This window comes from Phalacrocorax aristotelis, chromosome 8 (genome assembly GCF_949628215.1).
Source record: "Phalacrocorax aristotelis chromosome 8, bGulAri2.1, whole genome shotgun sequence".
Lineage (NCBI taxonomy): Eukaryota > Metazoa > Chordata > Aves > Suliformes > Phalacrocoracidae > Phalacrocorax > Phalacrocorax aristotelis.
The window spans coordinates 103,294-116,676 of record NC_134283.1 but is presented as its reverse complement, the minus strand read 5'-3'; the positions used below and the strand labels follow the sequence as shown (position 1 = coordinate 116,676).

At 62.6% G+C, this 13,383-nt stretch overlaps 2 long non-coding RNA genes across 4 annotated transcripts in view; both read left to right on the top strand.

Annotated features, from left to right (window-relative positions):
* The first annotated feature begins 156 nt into the window (after nt 1-156).
* On the top strand, nt 157-4,131 carry LOC142060783 (uncharacterized). Its single transcript, XR_012661922.1, has 3 exons — nt 157-1,054; nt 1,330-1,649; nt 3,536-4,131. It is a non-coding gene; the product is annotated as an uncharacterized LOC142060783 (long non-coding RNA).
* Nucleotides 4,132-6,678: 2,547 nt separating this feature from the next.
* LOC142060781 (uncharacterized) overlaps nt 6,679-13,383 on the top strand; it is a 30,592-nt gene continuing 23,887 nt past the window's right edge. For all 3 annotated transcript variants that reach the window (XR_012661919.1, XR_012661918.1, XR_012661920.1), the window contains exons 1-2: nt 6,679-6,977; nt 12,813-12,872. This is a non-coding gene — a long non-coding RNA (uncharacterized LOC142060781). The remainder of the gene's footprint in view (nt 6,978-12,812; nt 12,873-13,383) is intronic.

Below are 13,383 nucleotides of genomic sequence, written 5' to 3'. Positions count from 1 at the left end.
TGCGCAGTGGCGACCTTTTAGCTCGCTGCTGCCACCGTGTGACCTAACTGCGGTACTGCAGCCAGCAGCCATGCACGGGCTGTAGCGACATTTTGCCGCGCTTGCTTCTCCACGCCACTTAGTGACACACACACACCCCCCCCCCCACACACACACCCCCCCGCTACCTGGTGACGGCACCGTGGGGGCCGGAACCGTGTAGGCACAGCCATTAGCGACAGGTCCTGACCCCTTGCGATAGCCCGGTGAGGGTGGTGCTGACACCCCTAGCCACGCTCTTAGCAACGGGCCCCGCCCCCGGCGATGGGCGGTCGGTCGGTCGGTCGGTCTGATGTCTGAACCCACCTGGCCCCACCCACCTTTGCGACAGGCCCCGCCCCCTGGCGAGGGCCTAGCGGGGTGGGGCCGTGCTCCTGTGCTCCCCAGCACCCCCAGTTAGCAACAGGTCCCACCCCCTGGTGACAGCCTGGGGGTGTTGCTGGTGCTGCCTGGCCCCACCCTCCATAGCAAGAGGCCCTGCCCGTGGTGATGGTTCCGGGGGCATTGCCAGCGTCCCTTTGGACACACCCCCTTAGTGACAGGCTCCACCCCCTGGCAACGGCCCGGGGGGGCGGTACCAGCAGCTCCTCGTGATGACAGGCCACACCCCCTGGCAACGGCCCGGGGGGCGGTGCCGGCTCTCTCCCCTTAGCGACAGGCCCCGCCCCCCAGCAACAGCCCGAGCCTGTGTTTGCTCTGCTCGGGGGGCTCGGTTTGGGTGTTTTCTCTCCCCCCTCCCTCCCGTGCCGGGAACTTCAGGCGGCTCTCGTACGGCTCCCGGGGCCTTCACCCCTCGGGGGGCTCGGCCCGCCCCTTTCGCGGGCGCTGTGGGAAGGGCGGGGGCGGGGCCCGGGGGTCGAAGAGCCCCAGCCTGGGCTCGGGCAGCTCTTGCTGCCCCTGGGCTCTTCTGGCGTCGGTGCTGCCGTGTTCCCTCGGGCGGTCGCAGCTTTGGGGCTGTCTCAGCTCCCCGGGCAGGCGTGCTCTGGCGTTTAGAGAAGCGGAGGCGTTGCCTGAGGTAAGGATTTCAGAGCTTGGCACTCTTTGGCAGCATCTGTACTAGAAAGGTCCCTTGTGGCCTGCTTTGCTTTTTTTTCTCCTGGGATGCTGTTTTGGGCGCTGAGGGGGCGGTGAGACGGTTTAGTGGTGTGGTGTTCTGTTTGGGGTTTGGTTTTTGCTTTGCTGGGTTTTTTTCCCCCTCGTGAGATCATTTTATTGTGCTGCTGCAATTCCTGTCTTTCCTGAACCCGGAACCTTGGGGGTTTTCACTAGTTGCGCCGTTCACTGTTTCAGGTGTTGCCTTGGCCTCTCAACAGCCGTGGCACAACCTACAGCGATGCTGCCTCTCCAGGCCCCCGCAGGCCCCACTTTCTTGTCCAGCCAGGCAGGAAAGCGTGGTTGTTGCAGAAACAGCTACGCCCTGCGACTCCTCCTCAGGCTGTTGGCTCGGCCCCAACAGCGTACAGGCTGCTGAGCTCACCGCCTCCGCACGGGACGCAGGCAGCCCGGAGAGCTTTACCCCGCACATTTCCGTCCCCTCTGGGCAGCAGCGGATCCGCCGCTCGAGGGCGAGGAGCTGGGACGACAACAGGCCGCTGCAGACTCTGGACAGGGTAAGAGGCTGTTCCCTGGGGAGCCGGCGCAGGGGGAGCGGAGGTACGCACGGGCACTTGTCGGTGCCCCTGACCAGTAAGGGGAAGGTTAAATTGTTAGAGTGCAAATAAACACATATTATTTAGGGATGAGTCGTGACTAAATTTAATCGCAGCTATTACTGAACAAACCAGGCAGTCATTATTCCTAATCTGTAATTAAAAAAAAATAAAGGCAGTCCTTTTTTATGCCATAAATAGAGTTGCGAGTCATTAATAGCTCAATCTAAATACAGCCGTTATTAAATCAACTGCAGGCATTAATGACTCCTGATCAGAAACAAAATAAGGAAAGTTTTAGGATCTACAATGAAAATTGAACTGGAAAGCTAAATTGGGAGTGGGTAATACTGAAATGGTAACAGGGCTGTTAGAAAGTTCAGAGGCAGCGACAGCTCCTGCTTGCAACCCAAGCAGTAAACGAAGCTTTAGATTCTTAAATGAAGAGAAATAAAGGTGAGCTGTTAAACAGTGGCTGGGTTCAAGCGTAGGCATTAAGAAAATTTGCAGGTGCGGGTGATTCCTGACTAGAACTAACAATTCCAGAAGATTTAGATTTAAAATTACAAAGCTAATGGAGTGCCACAACCGCCCGGATGTAACCGCAGCCGCTTTGGGGGAATGCCCCAGCCCTCCCCAACCACTGCTATTAATTACTGCCCAGGAGAGCGAAAGTGAAAGTAGAAGCAGTGCAGGTGAAATGTGAGCAGTACGCTTTTCCTAAGTCATCTCTTCGTGTCAGGAGAGGAAAGAAAATGGAAAGAAGATGTTTGCAGGGGGTCTGTGCTGGGTTACCTGCGCGTCTCTTCCGTGCATCGTTGAGGAGACATTTAGCTCCTGTTGGGCGCTCGCAGGTGGAGACAGGGCGAGCTGGAGGCAGGATCGGTGCTGGCCCTGAAAAAGGGATGGGCAACGAGCTGAGAGAAGAGGGGGCAAGGGCTGAAAAAGGGTCTCCAGTTCTGCAGGGAAGGCAGCGGGATGTGACTCGGCAACCGCTCTGAGGAGTGCAGGGTCATTCGCTGCGATGAAGTCAGGGTCTGTGGCTGGCCCGGAGAGGCAGCAGAAATCCCAAACTCTTTGCAGGGGTACCGGCCAGATTAGGGCAACACCTGAACAGTAAAACTATTTAGGGGAAGCAGAGCTGGGCTGCACCGCGTGGCCAACCTCCCTCTTCTCCGTGAGTCCCAAAGGGGCAGCTCCAAGAATGTGCAGAGAATTCATCCCTTGCGCTAAAAATGAGACATAAGTAGCACCCACCCGTGAATTTTATTTTCTGTCTCGCTCTGCGGCTCCTGCCTGCTTGTCTCTCCTCAGTGCTCACCTGCACCCGTGCTCGGATGGGGCAGCTGAGGGAAGGTGCTGCCATCTCCCCAGCCCCGGCGGACTGCCCCTCAGCTGTGTCCTCTGTCAGGGAGCGTCGTCATCTCTCCTGCCTCCCAGAGCGTGTCCTGTAGTGGCAGACGCGCGGGCTTTTCCCTGCACGCGCATACGGGAAGAGAAGCACAGTGAGAGCTGGGCTTGTCAAAGAGTAATGGGGGTGGTGGGAAGCGTAGCTAGAACCGGAGAGGCTACAGCGCAAAAGCGAAGCGGACGGGACACAAAAGTAAAATGGTGCACAGGAATGCTGAGGAGAGAACTCCCGCAGCACACAGGAAATCAGTGTCAGAATCTATTTTCTTCTGACTGCCAAATTAAAAATAATGGCACGCTTTGCAACGCTAAGCTCGCTCTAATCGTCTGAACTGTTTCTTTCCAACCCCCCACCGCCCCCAGCACACCGTTCAGCCTCCTCAGCCTGAAATGCCTTGTTTTCCTTCCTTTTTTTTTTTTTTTTTTTTTTATGACAGGGCAACTTCTGTTCCCGAGGTGGTGCCTACAGTACAGCTATCTCTTCGAAGGCAGTTTGGTTTAGGTCAGAGAATGTTTAGCCTGGACTGAATCAGCCTCTGTTTCTGTTTCTGGAAATCATCGGTCCTGTGCATAAAGCCCGGAAAAAAGGAAATATGAACCAAAGGACGTGGGGCCTGCAGGGGTAGGAAAATATTTGAGAAGAGGTTCAGTGGGGAAATGATTGTTTGTCTGTGGGGCGTCCAGGCAAGCAACCCAGCTGCTAGAAAGTGGCGCTGTCCCCAGGATGGCCTTGGCGGTCCCGTCGGAGTCGGGGGAACAAGGACAAGGCAGGGTGAAGCATCTGACCTGCTGTGTGGAACGTGACTGTACAAAGCACGTGTGATGCACTGCAAGTTTATTTGTTTAAACTGTGAGTTAAAGAAGGTGTGCAGTTGCTTTGTAAACAGCCGACGCTCTAAAGCTACACCCATCTAATTGCTAGCTGTATTAAATCTATCGTATTGCTGTTTCTGCATTAAAAAAAATAACAAACCAACACACCTATGTAAGCACGTCTAAGTACAATGGAAAACCACTGTTTAACGCGTGGCATGTGTGGGTGGTTTTTTTTTTGGGGTGGGAGGGTGGGGTGTATGACAAAAACCTGCGAGAGACACACACACACGCGCACATGTAATGTTTAGCGCTCACCTAAACCCAAAAAAGAAAATCCACTCTTTATTTTGCAGCATTAGCATTAGCTTCCAGCGCACAGCCTGAGCGCGTACCTCTGCTCTCACCGTCTGCTCCCTCTTCAACCGTGTGTGGCTGTCATCAGCTTGCACAGGCTTTGCTCGTGCAAGTTTCCGCGACAGCTTACGAGAAGGCAGGGAAACAAACCCAGCAAGACGCGTAGTGCCTTCCTCTATGGGCTCCGTCCAGCCTTTGTTAAAACGAGCAGAAAAAAAATCATCTACTGCCTTTACTCTGACTGACTCTTACAGAGAGCATCTGACTTGACCCGCAGCAAAGCGATGCCCCAGGCAGCAGCACGTATTGGCGCGGACCGCGGTTTCACCCACCTGTTTTACTGCGCCGGTCCTTTCCCACGGCCGATGCCACAGATGTGGCGCGGCCCACCCCCAAACCTCTTTACGAGGGTTCCCTGGGCTCTGCAAGTCGCCTGCTGGACGTGTTGCTGATTCGGGCACGGGCAAAGTCAGCTTCTTTGCTGGCCTCGGGCCAGGGCAGCCACGTACTCGAGGGAAACTGAGAATATCTCCAGCGAGATCTCACTGGGAGGCTGGGACCTCATCACTAGGGGAGAAAGCCAAGTGACTGACACTGAAAGGGAGCTCTTTGCTAGGCTGTAGATGGTAAAGTTAAAAAAGAAAACAAACCTGCCTTTTTAAAAATGCCCTCTTTTGAGTCTGCCACATTTGATACAGATTTTTAAAATTGCAGGGTATATCTCCTACAGGCCTCATGCAAAGGGAAGTGAGTACTTCTGGCTCTCAGGACAAGGGGGTCCCTCAGGAGCCCAGGTGCTCACGCCAGCCGGCATCTGGCACAGCACAGGGCAGGAGCTTTGGCAGTAGTACGTGAGCTGAGAATGAGAGTCCGGCAGCACTGCACGCTTCTCCTGTGAGCCGCCGAGTCTCGCGCGCTGTACCTTCCACAAATAAAAGGCCAGAAGAGTCAGCATTTCTGCTAGTTCCAGCCTCATCCGTACCCTCGTCGGTGTAACTGTAAGCAAGCGTCCCGTAGCGACTGGGAGCGTGGCAGCTGGGCTTCCTGCACTGTCTTAGGTTGTGCCCTTGGAGAGACCCTTCTCCGAGCCCCGGGGTGGGTGGGCTGCGGTGCCGTTCAACGCCGAATAGGCACGAAGGCCTGTAAACAAAATGTATTTATATTGTACCCATACCCGGCAGCCAACCGCCACTTTATTTACATATTCTGCACCTCCTGCCGACGCTTTTAAACTTAGCCGATATTGCCGCAGTTTTCACTGACGGGGCAGGGGACTGCCACGCAGCAGGGGGAGTTTCTGGGTGTCTCCCACGGACACAGACATCCTCAGCTGGGTAGGGACAGGGTGAGAGCTGGAACAACTCTGCTGACATGTAAGGGCCGTCCCAGGGCAAGGCTCCTCGGTCTGGGGGCTGAAAGGCGAGCTGCGCTGGGTGGTTGGTGTGGGAGTTGTGGAGCAAGTAGGGGAAAAAAAAACCAACAAGAAAAAACCATCCAAATGTTTCACAGCAGGTAGAAAGCTTGGCAGAAAGCAAACTGAATGCTGTAAAGACAAAAGCCGAAAGCCGGCTATGGACTGTACGAAAAGAGTCAGTGCCACGGAAGGAGGTTATTTCTTCAGCTGACCATAGGAGGCTTTTTGTGAGAAAACACAACGCCTCTTCTTTCTGCTACAGCGCGGTACCACAGCAGTAATGGGCCAGAGCGTGCGAGCGCCTTTGGCAGCATCGGTAACGGCCGCGGCACGGCCGAACGGCCAGCCCACCTTCCGCACAAGCAAAACACCATTCCCCTGGAACGCCACGCAGACCCAGGACGGGTAAGGCGGAGGCCGAGCCCAGGCGCCCCCCCATTGCCAAGGACCACCTTGGCCTTGCAGCGTCTCACGCTTCGGGGTGTTCTGCAGGCCGTGGATAAGCTCAGGCCCTCTGCTCGTGGCTGCCCCCGGTCCCCCGGCGCCGGTCGGGCCCCAGCCCCCAGCGCGGTGCGGCGCAGGGCAGTGACCCAGCAGGGCGGCCCCACGGGCCCCAGCCCACCCCGTGCCTGCGGCCAGGGCCCCGCGGCCGCCGGCCCCTTCCTCACCTGCTCGCTCCCGTCGCGGACGGCTCGGTATGTGTCACGAGGGGCAGCCCCGTTCAGCCGCTCTCGGAGGGCGCGCGGCTCTGCCCGGCCGTGACCGGGGCCCGCAGGGGTTGCTCGCTCGCTCGCCCGCCCCGAAACGAGCTGGCCCCGAGCCGGCGCGTCCCGCCCCGCCCGGCCCACGGCGCCCTCGCGAGCTGAGCGCGGCCCGGCCAGCAGGGGGCGCTGGCGCTCAACGGCTGGGCGCGGGGGCGGTCCGGCGCGGGGGAGGGGCCGGTGGGGGCCGGTCCTTCCGGCCGCCCTCTAAGGGCCGCCCCGCGGAGCTCGGGCTTCCGGTGGCGCGGCGCGGCGGAGCGGAGGTGGGAGGGGTGCGTGGGGCGGCCGGGTCGCGAGGTGTCTCTTTGCGGTGCCGGGGCCCCTCTGCGGCCCGGCGTGGGAAGCCCGTGGCCGGCGGAGACTGCTCGGACCTGGGCGGGGAGCGCCGCGGCAGTCCGGCCGCAGGCAGCCATCCCCTGCGGTGGCCGCCAGCTCCTCGGGACTCCTGGAGGCCTGGCAGCGCCCGACCCTCGCCTGCGGCAGCCGCCTGGGAGAGCAGCGCGGCCGTGGCCAGGGGCCGGAGAGCGCTGGTGGGTGAGTTCGGGCAGCGGTGGAGGCTCCGTGCGGGCCCGACCCCGGGCCGGGGTGGGTGGGGGGGTCTCCGTGCGGGGCCCGACCCCGGGCCGGGGTGGGGTGGGGCGGTCTCCGTGCGGGGCCCGACCCCGGGCCGGGCCGGGGTGGGGGGGTGGGTCTCCGTGCCGGGCCCGACCCCGGGCCGGGCCGGGGGGGGTGGGGGGGTGGGTCTCCGTGCCGGGCCCGACCCCGGGCCGGGCCGGGGGGGGTGGGGGGGTGGGGTCTCCGCGCCGAGCCCGACCCCGGGCCGGGGTGGGGGGGCGGCTCCGCGCCGACCCCGGGCCCCGGGCCGAGCCCGACCCCGGGCCGGGGTGGGGGGGCGGCTCCGCGCCGACCCCGGGCCCCGGGCCGAGCCCGACCCCGGGCCGGGGTGGGGGGGCGGCTCCGCGCCGACCCCGGGCCCCGGGCCGAGCCCGACCCCGGGCCGGGGTGGGGGGGCGGCTCCGCGCCGACCCCGGGCCCCGGGCCGAGCCCGACCCCGGGCCGGGGTGGGGGGGGCGGCTCCGCGCCGACCCCGGGCCCCGGCCCGAGCCCGACCCCGGGCCGGGGTGGGGGGGGCGGCTCCGCGCCGACCCCGGGCCCCGGGCCGAGCCCGACCCCGGGCCGGGGTGGGGGGGCGGCTCCGCGCCGACCCCGGGCCCCGGCCCGAGCCCGACCCCGGGCCGGGGTGGGGGGGCGGCTCCGCGCCGACCCCGGGCCCCGGCCCGAGCCCGACCCCGGGCCGGGGCGGGGGGGGCGGCTCCGCGCCGACCCCGGGCCCCGGCCCGAGCCCGAGCCCGGGCCGGGGCGGGGGGGGCGGCTCCGCGCCGACCCCGGGCCCCGGCCCGAGCCCGACCCCGGGCCGGGGCGGGGGGGCGGCTCCGCGCCGACCCCGGGCCCCGGCCCGAGCCCGACCCCGGGCCGGGGCGGGGGGGCGGCTCCGCGCCGACCCCGGGCCCCGGCCCGAGCCCGACCCCGGGCCGGGGCGGGGGGGCGGCTCCGCGCCGACCCCGGGCCCCGGCCCGAGCCCGACCCCGGGCCGGGGCGGGGGGGCGGCTCCGCGCCGGGCCCGGGCCCCGGCCCGAGCCCGACCCCGGGCCGGGGTGGGGGGGCGGCTCCGCGCCGGGCCCGGGCCCGACCCCGGGCCGGGGTGGGGGGGCGGCTCCGCGCCGGGCCCGGGCCCGACCCCGGGCCGGGGTGGGGGGGGCGGCTCCGCGCCGGGCCCGGGCCCGACCCCGGGCCGGGGTGGGGGGGCGGCTCCGCGCCGGGCCCGGGCCCGACCCCGGGCCGGGGTGGGGGGGCGGCTCCGCGCCGGGCCCGGGCCCGACCCCGGGCCGGGGTGGGGGGGGCGGCTCCGCGCCGGGCCCGGGCCCGACCCCGGGCCGGGGTGGGGGGGGCGGCTCCGCGCCGGGCCCGGGCCCGACCCCGGGCCGGGGTGGGGGGGCGGCTCCGCGCCGGGCCCGGGCCCGACCCCGGGCCGGGGTGGGGGGGCGGCTCCGCGCCGGGCCCGGGCCCGACCCCGGGCCGGGGTGGGGGGGCGGCTCCGCGCCGGGCCCGGGCCCGACCCCGGGCCGGGGTGGGGGGGCGGCTCCGCGCCGGGCCCGGGCCCGACCCCGGGCCGGGGTGGGGGGGCGGCTCCGCGCCGGGCCCGAGCCCGACCCCGGGCCGGGGTGGGGGGGGCGGCTCCGCGCCGGGCCCGAGCCCGACCCCGGGCCGGGGTGGGGGGGCGGCTCCGCGCCGGGCCCGAGCCCGACCCCGGGCCGGGGTGGGGGGGCGGCTCCGCGCCGGGCCCGGGCCCCGCAGAGAAGCCCTGGTCGGGCATCGTTCGCTTTTGCACAATGTTGGGCTTTCCCCATCTATTTTCTGTGTACTCTGTTTTGGGCCACCTGAAGCCCTTTGGCCGGGTAGGTTTGGTGCGGGGAGATGGCAGGTGTGGAGCCTGAAAGATCTCGGGTGGGGGGCGGGGGAGGTATTTTTGCCTTAAAACTCTGAGCCCACCTCGTGTGTCATGTCGTGTTATCACGTCGTGAGTCTGGTGACTGTGGCAAATGGCCTAGTTGGGCGTTTTCTGATAAATAACTTCTGAACGTGTGCGTGTGTAGGCACGGGGAGATTTGTGCAGGGTGACAGAGCCCCTTGTGCTTCTGTGCTAATGTCTACCTGTTCTAGACCTCCAGTGTTGGAAAGCCTTTGTTTAGTGCCTAGTTGTGCCTGCGTAACAAATGCTTTAGCTGCTGATGTGTTATACCTCTGCTGTGAACTTTTTCCTGGGTGCCTTGATTGTTTCTGGTTGTCCGTGTAAATCTAGGCAGATATTTTCTGCCCGGTGGTGAAGCCTATCGCTTTGGATAACAAAGGGCAGGAGAGCAATAAAGGAAAAGGTGATTCGTCTGCTGCAGCTCCTTGGAAACGATTCGTTCCTTATTTTCTGCCCTTGGGTAGGTGTTGTGCTTTCCAGATAATGCAGCCTCTCCTGTGCCTGTCCACCCCGTGCATTTTTGTCCTGCCCTTGCTTGAAAAGGCTCTCCTTGCCTTCTTCCTCTCTGCTGCAGTTGGCTTAATCTCTCGCTGCTGCTGCTGGAAGAGGGATAAAGGGAGTGTTGTCGATCGGGTTGTTAAAAGCTTTTTCGCGGGCTGTAACGCGCGGGAAGGGGTGGGCGGGGGGGGGGGGGGGGGCGACTCAGTACCGGGGAGGGGGGGAGGATCGGTCTGCGGGGAAAATGGGAAACCAACATCACCTTTCCCTCCTATGGCACAGCCCGGCCGCACGGCTCCCCGGGGATGCCCCTGCCCGCGGGTGTACCGTGTGTGCGCCCCCCGCGTGGGGCGGGGGGGGACTACAGACCCCCACACAGTCGGCGGCACTGGGGCAACCCCTGCCCCAGGGCTCCGTGCTCGTACCCGGCTCTCCCCGCTCCGGCACGGCACGCGGCTGGACGCACCGAGGAGACCCCGGGGCGGCTTCTCGCGGCTGGGCGAGAACAGGGCCCGGCCCCCGAGCAGCAGAGCGGGCACCGCCGGTAGCTCGGAGGAGCGGGGCCGGCTCGGCTCGAGGCGTCAGAGCGAAAAGGGATGAGAACCGTCCCGGAGCGCCGGGGGGGGTGGGTGGGGGGGCGGCGGATGGTCCGGTGGCCGGGTTCGGCTCCGTGCCGGGCCGTGGGGCAGCCGGAGCCGCGCCGGGGGGCAGGTGAGGAGCCGCGTGGCCGGGCGCGCTGTGGGTCGGTGGGTTTCGGCTGTGGGGTCTCCCGGTCCGCGGAGTCCCCGTGGGGGGGGTTGCGGGCAGCAGTAGCCCCGGGCCGAGCGCTGTCGTGGGTCGGTGGTTGGGTTTTGGGGCCGAGCCCGTGCCCGGCCGTGGGGAAGTAGGGGCAGCCCCACCCGGCTCTCGGCTGCTCCTCGTTGGGGGTCGGGTGGCGGCGGCGACCCCGGCGGGGGCTCCTGTGGTGCCGGGCGGGTCCCCCCTTGCCCGCGAGGCAGGCAAGGACCCCGGCTGCTGCCGCCGCGGTTTGCTGGAGGCGGGCTGGGCCGGGCCCCCTGTGGGGTTGGGGTGCGGGCCCGGCGATGCCGGGGAAACGAGGCCTGCGAGAGCAGGAAGAAAGCGCTGCCGGGCCGGTGCTGGGCTGCCCCGCCGGGGTGCGGGGTCGGGCCCGTGCAGTTCAGTTCCCAAGGCCTCCCCGACAGTGCCCGCGTGGGCCGTGGGGGTGCAGGGCTGTGGGGTGTCTGCGCTCTCCGCGGCCCTGAGCGTTGCCCGTGGGGACTGCGGAGGGGGCCGGGATGCAGCCAGGCTCAGCTGGTTTGGTCCCTGAACGGGGAGAGCACAGCTCTTCTGTTCCTGGGCCTGGAGACCAGGCTCCTGTGGCTGACGCCGGGGCCCCGAAACAGATCGAGTTGTGCGTTTTGAGGGCCTGAGCGAGGGGACTAAGTCGTGTGGTTTTGGGCTGAGGAGCAGAGGTCAAGTGCTGCATTTTTGGGACTTGAGAACAGGCTCAGCAGCTGGGCTCTTTGGCTGAGAAACGGTCCCAAAGTGAGCTGGTTTGGGGGCCAAAAGCAGAAGCCTGTTTGGCTGCTTGTGCAGGCTGGTGGGTTGGGGTGGGGTGGGGGCATTGGGGGCTGCAGGGGAAAGCAGGGGTTGGGCAGGGTACGAGGACCCTCCCCGGAGGTGGGGGTCCGGTCACATTGGACCCCGAAGTTCGGGAGGCCAGCATGAACCAGAGCGAACTCGCCACCTGAGGCGGGTCCCTGGAGGAAGGGTGCTTTTTGGATCCAGCGCAGCGTACCCTCTTTGGGTCCAGCTCTTCTTTCTGTGCTGCTTAGGATAGTTATTAACCAATTAATTAATCATACAAACTAAGTCACAACAGCTCTATCGGCTCCATCGTGCTTCGGAGCTCTGAATCAGTTTCATTTGGTGTCTAACACGTTTCTTCCCCAAGGAGAGGCTAAGTTTCAAAGTTAATTAGTTCTCACAAGTGTGTCAGTTGATAAAATTGAGTTACGATTATTAAAACCACAAAGGTGACAGGAGTCTCACGGATCGGGTCTATTTCTGAAAATGTATTCATCCCATGCAAATGGCATCGGGATACAGATCATCTGCACTTTATGCTGTGACAAGACAAGATGCTGAGACAGGGATGAGCTCCAAAAGGACTGCTGAAAAGAAAAAAAAAAAAAATGCACTCCACGAAGTCATGGGGTTTTTTTGTTTGCATTTGGGGGGGCGGGGTGGCTTTAACAAAAGAGTGCAGTGTTGGCTGGCAGCAGCCTGCAGAGCATTTTTGCTGCCTGATCTCTCCTTTTCTTCTCTTCCACTCCTCTTTCAGGGCTGTAATTGTCATTTGGATAGTTTTAGAAGAGCAGTTAAGTTCCTCCCCTGTGTCAATGTGCTGGTAATACAAGGAAGGTGAATGCTTGAACCGGTCGGGAGGGTGGGAATAACTTGGCTGCAGGTAGAATTTCTGAGGGAAGACCAGCAAAACCAGGAAGCAAATAGCAAGTTCCCAGAAAATGTGCGGGTGTCAAACACATAAAAGTTTCATTGCCGAATGTTTTTGGGAATATGTTCCCAATGGCTATTTTTAGTAAACATAAATTTTCAGGAGATTCAGGGTTGTGTGTGGCAAAACGTGTCCCTCTGTTTTTGTGTCCTGCCGCACAAACGGCCGGCGGCAGGGCTCTTGTTCCCCGCTCTCGATATTGCCACAGCAGGGCTGCGATATTTAGACCTAAGTGGGGATGGGTTTAGGAATGGAAGGAGAGAGAATGCCTGTCTTCTGTAAGGGCTATGAATGCTGACCCTTTGTCTCCGTCTGCTGCTTTTCCTGTGCGGGTGATGAAGCTGTTTTACTTTTCTCTGTTGTTCCTGGTCTGAATAGCTGCGAAGCTGTCGCCGCTGTGGGTGTGCAATTTGTGTTGCTGTGTTTCTGTGGAGTCCTAGCTATGGCTCGCTTCTAGTGTGGCCAAGCTTCAAGGTAGGGCTTTCAGTTTAAAGCTTCAGAAGCGCTGCGCGCGGAGATGGGTGTAGGTGAAACTGCTGTTGCACCTGCAGCTGTGCTCGCAGGGATGCTAGGTGGCTCTGCATCAAAACGGCGAGGTGCGCGTGGACCTCCGTCGGGCTGCGCCCTGGGTGCGCGAGCGTGCCGTGTTTTTGCTGTTCCGGCTTGTATGTGCGAGGGCTTAACGTTTGATTTAATGCATTTCCTTTAACGGCAGGCTGTAGTTGGGCTCTAGACGGTATTCCTACGTGGGCACAAGAGCTGCGGAATGGTTAAGCTGTTGCTGTGCCTCCAGGTGACTTGTTCAGTAACACTGTTTTTCCAGGTGCAGACGGATGAGTCGTGCAGGGCAACGGAGGAGAGCCCAGGGGAGTGCTGTAAGAAGGTGAGTCTGTGTAGTACTGGAGGGAAGATGTGACTGATGGCTATAGGGCTCCATTATGGGTTTTACTATTTTTTTTTTTTTGTGATCCGAGGGTGCTAAGCGATGAGCCGAGTGTGATCTGGGCCCTGGAGGTGAGTCAGGCAAGGTGACCGGTGCTTGGTGGGCTGGAGTAGGTGTTCTTTTTCAGGTTATTCAGGGTTTTTTCTCCTTCTCTTCACTTTCCCATCCCAGTTTGGGGCCGATTCCCTCAAACGGGGACTTCCCCCTGTGGGGCTGCTTATGCAGCCTGGGAGCTGCTGCCTGGGCACAAAAATACCTCAAACCCCCGACTCTGGGTCTGCAATGGGGGGTGAAAAAACAGAAAGAATTCTGGTGGAAAGAAAACAACTTGGGGCTTCTGGGAAAGCCAACTCCAGCTGGATTTGTGCAGCTGGAAAGGAAAAAAAGGGTGGTGGTGGGGAAGGAACAACCACCTAAAAGCACCCACCAACCATTCTCATGCACAAAACCG